The sequence below is a fragment of the Lichenostomus cassidix genome, chromosome W, assembly GCF_008360975.1.
Source record: "Lichenostomus cassidix isolate B80296 chromosome W, HeHo_3.0, whole genome shotgun sequence".
In the NCBI taxonomy this organism is placed as follows: domain Eukaryota; kingdom Metazoa; phylum Chordata; class Aves; order Passeriformes; family Meliphagidae; genus Lichenostomus; species Lichenostomus cassidix.
Window position 1 is genome coordinate 8,793,297 of NC_139510.1, and position 14,423 is coordinate 8,807,719.

Genomic DNA, 14,423 nt, shown 5'->3' on the forward strand with positions numbered 1-14,423 from the left:
GGGGGGCGGGGGAGGTAGCCGCGATTATATCAGTGAGGGAGCTCGCAGCAGCTGGAGCGAGGGGAGGGGTGCGGGGGGCGCGGATGGGGCGGGTCACCACGGTGACGGCAGGGAGAGAGAGGCGGCGCGGGCGGGGGTTGGGGGGGATCGCTGCAGTGACGGGAACAGTAGAGGGGACCGTGGGGGTGGGGAAGCAGGGTGGTACAGCGGTGACACTGACGGAACAGGGGGCCGGGGATAAGGGGACGGGGACGGCAGGAAGTAAGGGGACAGCAGGGGCCAGCGGCACTGCGGGTACTGGGGCAGCGAGGACCGGCGGGGGGGGTGTGGGGCGCGGTGCCTTGCAGGGTTCCGACGGCAGGAAGCGGAATCTCGAAAGGAGCAGGGCCCGACGCGGGGTATGAAGGAGGCTGTGGCAGTGCAGCAAACAGCTCTACAAGCACTCTGCAAGCTGGCAGCAGCCGTGCTGCCGACAGATCGTGGCAGGAGATATTATTAAAAAGTTTGTTCCCAATCATTTCCCAGAAATCTTTAGTAAAGACGATGGAACGTTCCGCGTTTGGAAAATTAATTAAGGTCCATTCTAAGAGGTTTTTTAACTCCTGTTTAGGTAAATTACTTGGAGTGGAGCTCAATAGGTGCTTAAGTTGTTTATAGAGATCTCTATCGTGTGCTCTATAGGTTTGACCCATGGTGTGACTACTGGGGTGCTTACCTTGGTGCCGCAGAAGGGATTGTCCTCAGAGCTCCGTCGTGCTCAGGACTCTGCTTTCAGGTTTCTTTTAAGAGCTCCGGTTTTGACGTTGCTGGGCAACGGCTTTCCGTGCTCAGGACCTCATGGGTAGGGTAGCGCTCAGAGATATAGTATAAGCAGTGCGTAGCAGCGCCCACCTATGCTCAGCTCATACGGGATCCCATGGTAACGTCCTTTAAAGAGCCCCGGGTGTGAGCTGCGCGGCAGCAATCGCCCGTTTCTGACGGTAAATAGGCAAACTCGTCTGAGAGCTCCAGCTGATCGGTATTAAGAACGGATTGCTGTGCTCGAGGTATGTAGCTATAATTATAGAGCTCCAAGGCTTAGTTGCTGAGCAGCCAGACGCTGTGCTCACGGCACCTTTCAGGTAGCTTTAAAATGTTGAAATAGTTACCATCCACGGAGAAGCATCCTACAGGTAGAGGCTTGATCGGCCTTGTAACCACATTATGGCGCCATCTGTAAGGGAGAACTCCGTGGGGTTTAGCTATGGGGGTAAAAATAGAGACAAGAGATCTCCAAAGATGAGCTTCAGAGCATGAGGGTTTATTGTGAAATAGCGTGGGTGTGAGAGGCCTGCTGAGCCGCAAGACGCAGCTCAAGACAGGCCAGCAGAAAGGGAGAGAGAGAGAGAGAGAGAGAGAGAGAGAGAGAGAAAGAGAGTAAAAGAGAGCGATTTGCTGTTTACAATGCAATAAATCGTCTTCTCTGTTGAATATTCAAATCTTCTTTAACCAATCTAAGACAAACTACAAACCCTACAGCATTTACATACAACCTATAAGAATCATCACATTACCATACGGGGTCATGTTTCAAACCTTAAAAAAACTGCTTTTTGGGATCTCCACCAGGCAGGTAGGGTCTGCTTCTGACCTTTGGACTTGCCTGGGCAGAGGGCATTGTTCTATCAATCAAGAAGGGGGATTACCTTCAGTAACCATCCTATTTCATCTTCCCCAACAGTGTCCTACTTGTGAAATTATCTTGGGGGCAGCTTAAAATAACTGGTAAAAAAACTCGTCCCTCCCTACTGCTTTACAGCCTTCAAAATCCCTTCGGTAATTATGGTAGGAACACCTTACCCAGCTACCATTAGTGAGCTTAACATGCGTTTGATTCTATCCACCTCGATATTTGGAACAACCGTAAGGAGGGCAGTTGGGGGTCCAACAATCTAAACCCAAAGATAAAGTCCAGTCACAAACACTTTTCCTCACATATACACTCCTGTTCTAGTTAGACAATAAATGCCTCTTTCTGTGGACTTCCTTCCTCATCCCAAAATTCCTGTTCCATTATGGACTTCACTCAGGGTGTTGATCCACAATTTAGGTTTGGCTGGGCTAGCCACCCATGGCCAGTCTTCAGATCCTCCTGGCCCTCCACAGACCCAGCAATTGCTAAGGTTAAAGGTTTTTGCTACTTCTTCTCCTAGGACTAAAAAAACTATTCTCCCACCTCTGGCCTGAACCTGACAATATAAAGGTAAGATTATTAAGAAAAATATTCTAATGGTGTATTCTAATCACCTGATCTAATTTTCACATTGTCTTCCGCACCACCTGTGGTGAGTGAAGGCACAGAAACAACTTAAAGAAAACAATTACAGCAAGGATTAGCCCCCAGTGCCTGGAGATCCGAAAGGAGGGATGCCCACTCAGACTGTTTTAGCAGACAGTCTCTGGGTAGGCACACAGGGCTTTCCCCAATGTTGACGCACTGGTTACTGCTCCGGCCCATGCCTGCAGAGTGTCAGTCATGGCCTCCCATCCTCCTCCAGCTGAGATGTCCAAATCTCTGGGGCCTTAGAGACCTTGACCCAAGTGTGATGGGTATACCTGTGGTCAGTAACACTTGAAATGGGCCATGCCACTTTTCCACCAGTGGTGCTTCTTTCCACTCCTTAAGCAGGACCCAATCTCCTGTTTGGATGTTATGAACAGCAAAGTCCAAAGGCAAGGTCTGTGTCAGCTGAGCTTCCTGTTGAAGCGACTTCACAAGGGACAGTATCCTGCCACATATTGTTTTAAATATACATCATTTAACTCCACCCCACCCCCCCCACTAGGTTGAGAATTACCAGGATAAGGAATTCCAAACATCAATTCAAAGGGAGATAATTGAATATCTCCTCTGGGTCTGGCCCTTATTCTAGCCAAGGCCAGTGGCAATAACCATATCCATGGCATCTTAGTTTCTATCACCAGCTTCAAAAGGTGTTTCTTTATTTCCCCATTCATTCTTTCTACCCGACCCGAATTCTGGGGGTGCCAGGGGTTATGGAGGTTCCATTGTATTCCTAAATCAGCCATAACTCCTTGAAGGATCTTTCCTGTGAAATGAGTTCCCCTATATGAGTCTATTGCCTCCACAGTCCCATATCTTGGAATTATTTGTTCCAAAAATACATTAATAATTGATCCTGTAGTTAGTTGGGATTGCTTCTGGACACTGCGTTAGTTGACATGCTGTTATCAGAAGATATTTAAACTTTCCTACTCAGGTCATTTCAGTAAAATCTACCTGGCATCTTTGGAAGGGATGTACATCCCAAGGCCTCCCTCCCCTGGCAGTTTTCTTTGTAATTCTGTTGTTGGCTTTAGCACAAATCAAGTAAACTAAAATAGCTCATTTTGATGCCTTAAGAATTTTGGGGTATTTTTCTCTTCATGTATCTGTAACTTGGTGTAGTTCTGTGCTCTAACAGAATGCTGAAAACCTCTATTCCCAGAACATTTAGCCAAAACAAAGCTCTCTGGATAGAGATTCGAGGACATATTCGTTACCCTAGGGCCCGAAAATATGTAAATAACAGTGGAAAGGGGGAAGTGGGGCCTGGGGCAGCCAATATCGCAACCTGAAGGTGTGATTGGGGAATTAGGGACTAGTATACTAATAAGACAAAACTTATAAAAGGTGAAGAGCTCGTGACCCGGTGTCCATTTTGGGTGTACTCCCTCGAGGGGGACTTTGCTTGCACGAGTGTACCTTAAAGGCCTCAAATAAATTTGTTCACTTTTTATACTCCAAATTTGTCTTGGGCTCTGTTTCAGGTAGCCTGTTTTAGGCATCAGTTTTGCCAGATTAAAAAGATCCACAGCAGCATACGTTTTGAAGAAGGCTTCTGCCAATCCTCGAGAGCCCCAATGACTCCCTTCATGGAGTTGTTTTATTATTTGTAAGGCTAGAGCCTCTGGTATCCACTGTGTACCATCCCTTGTAAACCAATTATCCCCTCTTTCCTCTGCTCCACCCTTTTTAATTATCTCAAGCTCCTCTGGCAGAAAAGAGAGTTTCTCTGGCAGTGGTGGGGCTACTGGGAGTAAAGGAAGTATTTTAGAGATTTTTGGCAACAGTGCAGCTTTTCGAGCCTCTTCATCAGCCAGTTGATTACCTACTGCTTCCTCTGAGCACCCTGCCTGGCATCCCCTAATGTGTATTATTGCCACCCCTTTTGGTAAATTCACCACCTCCAATAGGCAAGAAATTAGGCTCTCTCTCCCGGATTAGAGACAAATTTCTCTAGGTGGAAAGCGCTCCGAACAAACGCCTCTCCTGAAAGCAAAGGGCTCTGGCACCCCCTCCCCCCACTCACAACAGAATTTCTTAGATGAAAGTGAAAAAAAAAATATTTATTTAACAGAACACGCAGAGTGCCCTGCAAGGCACAGGGGAAGGGGAAAAGGAGTTATTAAACCTGAGTAAGCAGCTGATGAACTTTAGTGTCCTTTTCCTCAGACGTAGCTTCCCCTCTCCAGGGGTCCCCGGAGGGCTAGGCTGAGTTGCTCCAGTAACTCCCTGGAGGATTCTCATCTGCCATCCTCCGGGGCTCCTTGGGTTTTCCGGGCAAGAAAGCAAATCGGAGAAAAGGGTCCAAGAAGAAAACGATGAAGAAACAATCCCAGGGAAAAACTAGCGGCCTCCACAGCAGCCGCAGCAGCCAGTCCCAGGAGTGTCCTTTCCTCTCCCTCTCTCCCCAGCAGAGAAGCTTGGGGAAAAGTTTTCAAAACAACCTGCGCTTCTCCCAGCTGCTGAATGCAGTTAAAGCTACAGAACCACATTTCTGAGCATACAAGCGAACGACAGAGAATACAGGATTATCATAACATCACCCCAAGACACTCTCAGGAGCTAACGTTTTTCTCCTGCAGGTTAATAAACCTCTTTCTTCCCATAATTCCCCAAATGCATGTATCACTCCATATGCATACTTAAAATGAGTAAAAATATTCACTATCTTGTCCCAATATAATTTGCAGGCTCTCGCAAGCGCATACAGCTCTGCTGTTTGAGCTGACCATGTGGGCGGCAACCTTCCCCCTTCCTCTCATTCCTTTCCCTTAATGATATCATATCTTATAATTCACTTCCCTTATACTACCCTTGAAGACCCATCAATAAATACGTTTTCTCCCTCAGGACAGGGATTGTCTTGTAAACTCTCTCGAGCATGGGGTTTGGAGATTTATCACTTGAATGCAGTCATGGGTTTCTTCCAAGCCCCCCTCTTCAGGGCCATTCTCACAGGAGGCTGGGTTAAACCCTTCCCCATTTCTCAATTCTAAATCCTCCTGTTCCATTAAACAAGATTCATGCTGTAATAACCGAGCGCTGGTCATCCACTTAGAGGCTCTTTTGGTTAACAAAGGTTTAACTTGGTGTGAAACTTTAACAATCAGATATCCTCCTATTTTCAATTTTCGGGCCTCAGTTACCATTAAAGCCATGGCTGCACAATTTTGCAGACAATGAGGCCAGCCTCTGGCCACTGGGTCTAACAGCTTAGAAAAATAAGCAACTGGCCGCCATGTTCCCCCGCGTTCTTGTACCAAAATTCCTTTATCATGGCCCTGCTTAACATCCACATATAGTTAAAATTGTCTTTCTGAGTCTGGAAGAGTTGAGATTAGGGAATTAGGCAATTTGTCTTTTAATTTTATAAAGTTTCACTTTCCTTCTGGTGTCCATACCACAAGGTTAGGACTGCTTTGGGTTAAAAAGTCATATAAAAATCTGGCTACAACAGAAAAATCCTCAATCCATGCTCTGCAGTACTCCAGCAACCCTAAAAATTGCTGTAACTCTTTTTTAGTCTGGGGTTATGGTACTTGTAAAATTCCTTGTATTCTTTCTGGATCAATGCATCGTAAACCTCCAGTCAAAATGTGTCCCAAATATTTAACCTTTTTCTCTTCCCACTGTGCTTTCTTTTCAGACACCAAGCCCCTTTATAGCAAGAAAATTAAGCAGCTTCACAGTAGCCTCTTCAACCATCTTTTCCTGCTCCCCTGATAGAAGCAAATCATCCACATACTGCTACAACCTAACTCCTGAGGGTGGAGCAAACTCTCTTAATATTTTCTGCAAGGCTTGCCTAAACAAAAGCAGTGACTCTGTATATCCCTGCAGGAGGACCGTCCATGTCAATTGTTGTTTTAACATTTTCCCTCCTTCCTCCTGTTCCCACTCAAAGGCAAAATACCGTTTACTGTCCTCTGTAATTGGACACCCCCAGAAAGCATCCTTCAAATCCAGTACTGAATAATACTGATGTGAAGAAGGGATCTGATTCAGGATCGTATAGGGATCTAGAACTGTGGGATGCCTTGGTTTGAAAGTTTAATTTATTATTCTTCAATCCTGCACCATTCTGTAGGTTCCATCTGGTTTCTTAACTGGCAGGACAGGAGTGTTATAGGGAGACATCCTCAGGTCCAAAAGACCTGCCTTTAGCAGGGACTCAGTGACGGGCTGTAACCCTTTCCTTCCTTCCCTCCCTTGAAACAGGCTATTGCTTTTTAGACACTACTTGTCCTGGTTGATTCAAAGTAATTTGGAGAGGCTCCATATCTAATTTTCCATATTTCCCTGAGGCTGCCCACACTTCTGGGTTTATTTCAGCATAAGCCTTCTCAGATATTTTACACAAAGTTACCACAGTGTTAGCCTCTGTATCATTCTTCACAATACTAATTTGCATTCCCACTTTAGCCATCAAATCTTTTCTCAGTAAATTACAATCACAATTAGGAACAAACAGAAATTCATGCATTTCAAACCTATTCCCCACATCTACTTAATAGTGGTTGAATAAAGCACATCCGTTCATCCTTTCCACTCACTCCTTGAATAATTAAAGATCTTTTTGACAACTCCCCTCCCAAAGGGATAAAATTCAAAGTGGATCGAGAGGCCCCTGTGTCTATGTCGGGGTTTGACCCTGACTAAACGCCAGGCACTCCCGCTCTCTCCTGCCACAAACATGCAGGAGAGGGGAAAGAAAAAACTGTTAAACACACACCAATTTCATGAGTTAAGTGAGATAGGACACTGAGGCCAGGACACACAAAAGAAAGGGCAGACAGGCTCCAAACTTAAAGTTGCAAAGTGATTTAATTACCTACCAGAGTCAGAGGATAAATTAGAGGTAAAAATAAGCTTTTCATACACCATTTGTTCACTCACTTCCCTCCTTCTTAAGAAGCCATTTTCTATTCACCCCTCTCTCTCCTTCTAACCAACAGCTCGGGTGGGGGGCAGGGTGTGGGGTATTTTCTCAGTCCGTAGAGCAAGTCCATAAATCTATTCATCATCACAATTCTTCTACTACAAATACTGTTCATCTCTGCTCATTCTCTCTCTCTTAAGACAGTTTCTCTGCTCTCACTCCTTCCCTCTTAAGAAGCTGTTCTTCGCTCACCCCCCTCCCTCTTTCCAACTAACAACATGGGCAGGGGGCAGGTAAGGGTTTTTCTCTGGTCAGTCCATCAGGGAGAGGGGTCCTCTACTTATCCACAGGGTCCCTCCCATGAGAGACAGTCCTCTGGGAACTTCTTTGGCATGTGTCCAATCTCACAAGCAATATCCCTCCTGAATTCTGCTGCAACATGAGTCCTCTTGTCCATAGGGTGCAGACTCTCCTGAGCTGAGGCCAGGCTGCTTCCATCCTAGGAGCAAGGCCTTTCTTTCCCTTGCAAGGCCTTTCTTTCCCTTGCAAGGCCTTTGCAGCTTTAAGTCTTTATATGAGACTCTCACTGGATCACAGCTTCTTCCAGGCATCCACCTGCTCCTCTGGCGTGGGCACCTCCCCACCGGCTGTGGGTGGATTTCTGCACCCCCGTGGACTCCATGGGCTGCAGGAGGACCTCCTGCTCCCCCCATGGTCTTCACTGCAGCTAGCAGAGGGTTTTCAGCTTTGGTGCCTGGAGCACCTCCTCCCCCACCTTCTTCACTGACCTTGGTGTCTCCATGCTGTTCTCCCTTCACATATTTTTACCTCCTCCTCCTTCTCTAACTACAAAGAAGTGCGTGCCTACCTTGTTTTGATATTTTCTTAAATATGTTTTCACAGAGGCATAACTAGCACCTCTATTTGGCCCACACTTGGCCGGCAGCATGTCCATCACTCTCAGAGCCATCAGAGATTGGCTCTGCTGGACTTGATGAAAAACTTTCAGAACCTTCACTCAGGACATGCAGGAGCTATCTTTGTGCCACTCCCCACCTCTTAGATACTTCCTCAGGCCTACCCCAACAGCCTGTGAGGGGTTTAAATTTCTCTTAGATGTCAAAGATACCTTGCTGATGTTCTGGGCTAAGCTAAATTACTACAGTCTACTAGGAAACATATCTCCTCTTGATGCAGGCCCACCTTAAAAGTTATCAAGGGCTCCGGTCTGCCGGGTCCCTGGTATAATGGGAGCCCTTGACATCCCTAACAATCCATCTCCATTAATCGCTGGACTTCCTCCTTCTGAGGATCCAGCTGTTTCTGCAGACATTCCTGCTTCCAGTGTCCCTCTGCCCTGTAGATAGCACGCTGATCCCTTACCAATCGCTGCTTCAGTTGGCTCTCCCCTGCAGAGGAGTGAATGCCTTTGCCAGGTCTTGGTGCCCCGCCCTGTCCCCTCTGTCCTGGCAGCCTCCTTGGGCCCTGCAGTTTATTCCTCTGGGGCTATAATAACTTTGGCATCACCTTTGCCTTTGCTTTTTTCCTCATCCCTTCTTACATACACTTGCTGTATCTTTCTCTTACTCCTTCTTTTCTTTCAAAATCATAACTGATTGAATTTCATAATCTTTTGAAAGCCCACAACCCGTGTTCTCTTTTTAGGCAGGGGAAGGAAGAGGGAATTAAAAAAAAAACCAAAAACAAGACTTCCACAGACTTCAAGGTCCAAGGCGAATTTGTAATACTTTGCACCACTAGTTTAAGGTGGCATACATAGGTACAGCAGTCTTGGAAGCACTAAGCTTGAGCGCCCTCCTCCCCGTCCTTTTCCACAGAACCAAGATGGCAGCTGCATGTTGCTCAGCTGAGCCGCTGTGGGGAGAAATACCTGCCTACATGCAACAAGGAGACCACAACTATACTGCATAACCCACAAGCCCGGGTCAAAAAGCAACAGAAGCCGCCTAAATTACAAAAAAACCGAGCTGAACCAGCTTAAGCTCTGAGTAGAGAGGGCAAAGGAAAAGAGAGGAAAATAACCCACCTCTCTGACTCAGAGTTTGAACCAGCATACCTGAGGTTGTAATGCTGGTAGCTAGGGCTGAGCGCCACCACTATAGCCAAGGGATTTTTGCTGCACTCTAAAACCCCTAATCTTAGAACAGCCAAGCAGGGGCAGGCCCGACTGCTCTGAAAAGTGGCAAAAAGCTACCCGGGCCATGCCAGAAGCCAAACCCGCACTTTCCCAGGGGAATACAAAGGGGTAAGCAAGTGCCGTCTGCCTTTCCCCCACTATTACGAATGAGAGTGTTTGAGACCACTTAAAAAAATCACTGGCAAGGGTATCAGTAAAAAACAGATTTAATATTGGGTGACAAAGCATGACAAGTTTGTTGGCAAGATTCACTCTACTACTTACAGGACAGCTAAGGTGCAACAAGGGAAAACAAGCAACAACAAAACAAAACAAAATCCAGGCAATCTTAACAGAAATGACCTGAGAACTATCTAGGGGGGTATCCTTGGGTGATGGTAATCCTGTGTATTCCCCTATCGTTGTTTGTATGCTCAGAAAATGTGGTCCTGTAACTTTAACTGCATTCAGCCAATGGGAGGAGAGCTGGTTGTTTAAAACTTTTCCCCAAGCCTCTCTGCAGGGGAGCAAGGGGGAGGAAAAGACACTCCTGGGACTGGCCGCTGTCGATGTTGTGAGTTTTTCCCTGGGGTGGTGTTGGAAAACGCAGTTTTTCAGCAAAACTTGTGTTAGTCAAGCAGACCATATACAGGCCGCAGCACTTCGCTTCCCTGAGAACGCTTCGTGGGAAGGTGCCGGGGGGGTGCAGCTGTGCCTGTATGCTTTGAGTGTACCGTGAGAAGTATGCTGGGAGTGAACTTGTGATTAACAAAGAATGAGGGGGAAAACCCTGTAGATGTGAGAACAAACTGCAAATACGTGTGTAGCTAGGATTAGAAACATCTGTAACAGTATATAAGTTTCTCGTTTGGTGAAATAAAATGGAGCTTGCTTATATCTCACATTGAGACTGCTGCTTGCTCACTCTCGCCGATCGTCAAATGGTGACCCCGACGTGATACGGAGCTACAGATAGCAGGACTTGGGACCCTGCTCCGAGAAGTGACAACCAAAGACACTGGCAGCAGAGTTTACGACCCTGTTCCAGAAAGCGGCGAGAACGGAGAGGTACCGGAGCAGCGCCGGTGAGCTAAAACCATCGCCCCTGCTTTAGAGGGGGGTGATCCGAGGGCTCAGGCCGATCAAGACCTGCCTACCGTGGGGCTACTTCAGAAAAGCTGCAATTGGCGAGCGCAGAAAATAGAGAGACGCCCCAGCGGTGCGCTCTGACGGCGGCGACCAAGGTACTTTAAACCCAGCTGGACCAAAATGGAGACAGAGGTAGCCCAATGTTTATTGTTATGCTTTTTAGAAAGGCATGGACTCAGTAAAGGCACTCTATCGCAGTTAGCTGGCCTAATGGTGGTGGGACAAGCCTATGGATTTTTTACAAATCCTGTTACAGTATTCGAAGTAAAGGAGTGGTTAAATTATGGAGCTAGTTTACTTCTAGAGGGTAATAAAACTGCAAAAAAGCTTGGCAAACCGTGGAGTAAAGTGATAGCCTGCTTACAGCAACATGCAACAGAGCGAGAACTTGCAAAGGTAACAGCACAGAAAATAGCAGCCGCAGAGAGCAGAGAAAAACCTGAGAGTTTCTGTCCTGCTTTTAACATGCAAAAGACTCCGGCAGCCGTGCAGCCGGGGGAGTCCCACGCTAAGGGGGAGGGGGAATAGTAGCTCTCCCTCGCAGCCACCGCTAGCAAAAAGAGAGCGCTCCACGCCACTGCCAGGAGTTGAAAATACAAAGTTACCTGATTGGATGAAAAAACTATTCCTGTGTCAATGTATCATAGAACTTAGCAACTTTACAACGAAAAACATCTTAGCTGCTTTATTTGAAAGTGCCACTGTTGAATTTTTGCCAGAACAACTAAATATGATACCAAGAAAGGCTCAAGTAATGCGGGTACAGTGCCAAAGTAGCCAACAATCACCCCGTTGTTATCAATGTGGCAGCGAAAAACACATACGAAAAAACTGTAACGAAAAAGTTTGGTGTTCCCGCTGCAACAGGGATACTCACAGCACAGAGGCTTGTAAAAACAAGACCGGCGGCTGCGCAGCAGCGACGGCCCCTGCCCTCCGCTGCACACCGCCTGAATCCCGCATGGAGAGACCTGTGGCGGAAGTTGCTCCAACCACGGTTTCCGGTCAACTGGCAAAGAAAGCGGAAGTCGCAGAGGATACCTCGGTAGGTGGAGCCACGAGCCATCCACGCCTCCTTCACCGCCCCAACTGCTACGTCTGTGGCAAGGTCCTAAACTCTACCCTTCCCCAAGGATGAAGAAATGATTGACAGCTTCAGCAATGAACCAGAACTAACCAACAGCGTTGCCAGCAGAAACAACAGTCTGATACCGGAATGGAGTTGTTTTTCCTCGTAGTCATAGAGAACTTTCAGGAGTTCTTCCCTTTTGCTCTCTAGCTGCAGATACAGATCTTTGAACACGTTCTCCATCTGTTCTCCCCAAAACCTCTAATTATTCGCTTTGCCGGATGAAACATCCGTTGCCAAGTGTCAGCACCTTCTACAAGCTAACACCAGCTGCATCCAAAGATGCCTTTGTCAAAGCTCCAAAAAGCAATTTGTAAATGTGTTTTCAGAGTACCCTGTTGGTTAGTGCAAACAAGTTATAGTTTGTACTTGTTTCCAGCTCTTCACAAATGAAAAAGCATTGTAACAATATATTATTCTGATAAAAAATAACACCTTAATTGCTAAAGCCTTGAACAAAAGCTGAATTTTGCTAAAGTGCTTTTTAAGATAGTGTTTGTGTGTATGTGTGAATATTGCAGGCCTGCTGAGAGTGTGGTTTTGATTTCTTAAGAGTTTTGATGTGTGAATGAAACCTATGAGTAAAGTTATACTGAATAGTTTAAGCTACCTCTTAAGTGCCTTTAGTTAAGTATAGATTCTGTTAAAATTAAGTAATATTGAATTTAAATTCTATTAAGTTTTAGATTCTGTTAAGGTTAAATTCTATTAAGTAATATTAAGTGATGTTAATTTTAAATTGTTAAGTCTTAAATTCTGTTAGAGTTAAGTTTGTTAAAGTGACATCAATTTTAAATTCCATTGAGTTTGAATCCAATTATAGTTAAGCCTCTTCAGTGTTACTCAATTTACTATTTGTTAGTTTCAAATCTAATTTGTTAAGATTAAGCTTTATTCATTTTCAGTAATATTAATTTTAAGTTTTAAATTTGTTAGTTTATATTATTATTCACAAAAGCCTTTGCAGTTTTATCTTCTTTAGTTAAAGTCAAATAATAATGTCCACTGTTTTCAAATATTTCGCCTCACCTTATATAGTTATCTACAAAAATAGTAACATGTTAAGACACTCTCCTTATTGATATTAATCAAAGCTTGTTTATAAGATGTTCTAAGAAAACCCTCCTACTTAGGGCCTAGGCTCTGGCCAAGCCTCAGTCCTAACTAGCTGGGAAATATGCCATGAGTCCCAAGTGTTCTGCACCAAAATGTGATCAAGTAATTTTGACATGCCAAATTGAGCTTATAAAAGCTAAACCTTCTTCCAGGTAAACTTGGAGTCCTTACCCGGGAAAAGTTCTCCAAGCTTTGCCTGTGAAGTGAATGTTTTCAGCAATAGCAGTTCCTGAACTGTGGCAACATAACTAAGTAACTAGTGATATTTCCTTAAGTAAATTTATAATAATTGTAATAATAAAAAGTACTTATAACAAAGCAAATTAATCTGACAACAGACAATGTCTGTTCTCACAAACAAAACGGGGGAATTGTTGGAAAATGCAGTTTTCCAGCAAAACTTGTGTTAGTCAAGCAGACCATATACAGGCCGCAGCACTTTGCTTCCCTGAGAACGCTTCGTGGGAAGGTGCCGGGGGGGTGCAGCTGTGCCTGTATGCTTTGAGTGTACCGTGAGAAGTATGCTGGGAGTGAACTTGTGATTAACAAAGAATGAGGGGGAAAACCCTGTAGATGTGAGAACAAACTGCAAATATGTGTGTAGCTAGGATTAGAAACATCTGTAACAATATATAAGTTTCTCGTTTAGTGAAATAAAATGGAGCTTGCTTATATCACACATTGAGACTGCTGCTTGCTCACTCTCGCCGATCGTCAGGCTGGCCTCTTCATCATCTTCCTTTTTGGACCCTTTTCCCCGATTCACTTTCTCGCCCGGAAAACTCAAGGAGCCCCGGAGAATGGCAGACGAGAATCCTCCAGGGAGCTACTGGAGCAACTCCGCCCAGCCCCCAGGGGCCCCCGGAGAGGGGAAGCTATGTCTGAGGAAAAGGACACAAAAGTTCACCAGCTGCTTATTCAGGTTTGATAACTCCTTTCCCCCTGTTTCTCCCCTTCCCCTGTGCCTTGCAGGGCACTCTGCGTGTTCTGTTAAATAAATAGTATTTTTCACTTTCATCTAAGAAATTCTGTTGTGAGTGGGGGGAGGGGGTGCCAGAGCCCTTGGCTTTCGGGGGAGGCGTTTGTTCGGAGCGCTTTCCACCTAGAGAAATTTGTCTTTAATCTGAGACAGGGGGTGTGGGGGGGGGGTGTGGGTGTGTGTGGGGGTGGGGGTGTGGGTGTGTGTTTCGATGTGTGTGTGTGTGTGTCAAAAGACAGTGCAGGCAAGGATAAAAAGGAACATGACCTAAAAGCTTAACAACAGTCAAACTTAACAGTACTTTAACTTAATTTATACCTTAAGCCTAGTAATTTAACATGGGAAAAAAACTTATATCCAACTTATAACTAAACTTACTTTATAGCTTAACATTAACAATCTAACAGAGGAATAACACTTAACAACATTTAACCTAACTTAACCTTACTTACTGGCCTTACTTACTTAGGTATCCAAGGTACTTAAGCATCTAAGAAAGCAGTATTTCTCTCAGATTTGCTATAGCATTTGCGCAGGGGCATGCACACAGAGTCAGTGCAAGCAAGGTACCTATGAAAAATTCCCTCCAGAGGTCAGTGAAATACTCACTTCGGATGCTTTTGCATCTCCCGATGGGCAAAAGATTGGGCCTCAAGGAGTGAGGATATCGGCTCAGGATATGTCATGTTTTGGCAATCCTCCAAGTAT

The 14,423-nt window shown here is 45.5% G+C and overlaps 1 long non-coding RNA gene across 1 annotated transcript; it reads left to right on the forward strand.

The window, feature by feature from the left end:
- The first annotated feature begins 9,942 nt into the window (after positions 1–9,942).
- On the forward strand, positions 9,943–13,292 carry LOC146425455 (uncharacterized). Its single transcript, XR_014846612.1, has 2 exons — positions 9,943–10,623; positions 11,359–13,292. It is a non-coding gene; the product is annotated as an uncharacterized LOC146425455 (long non-coding RNA).
- The last annotated feature ends 1,131 nt before the right edge of the window (positions 13,293–14,423 follow it).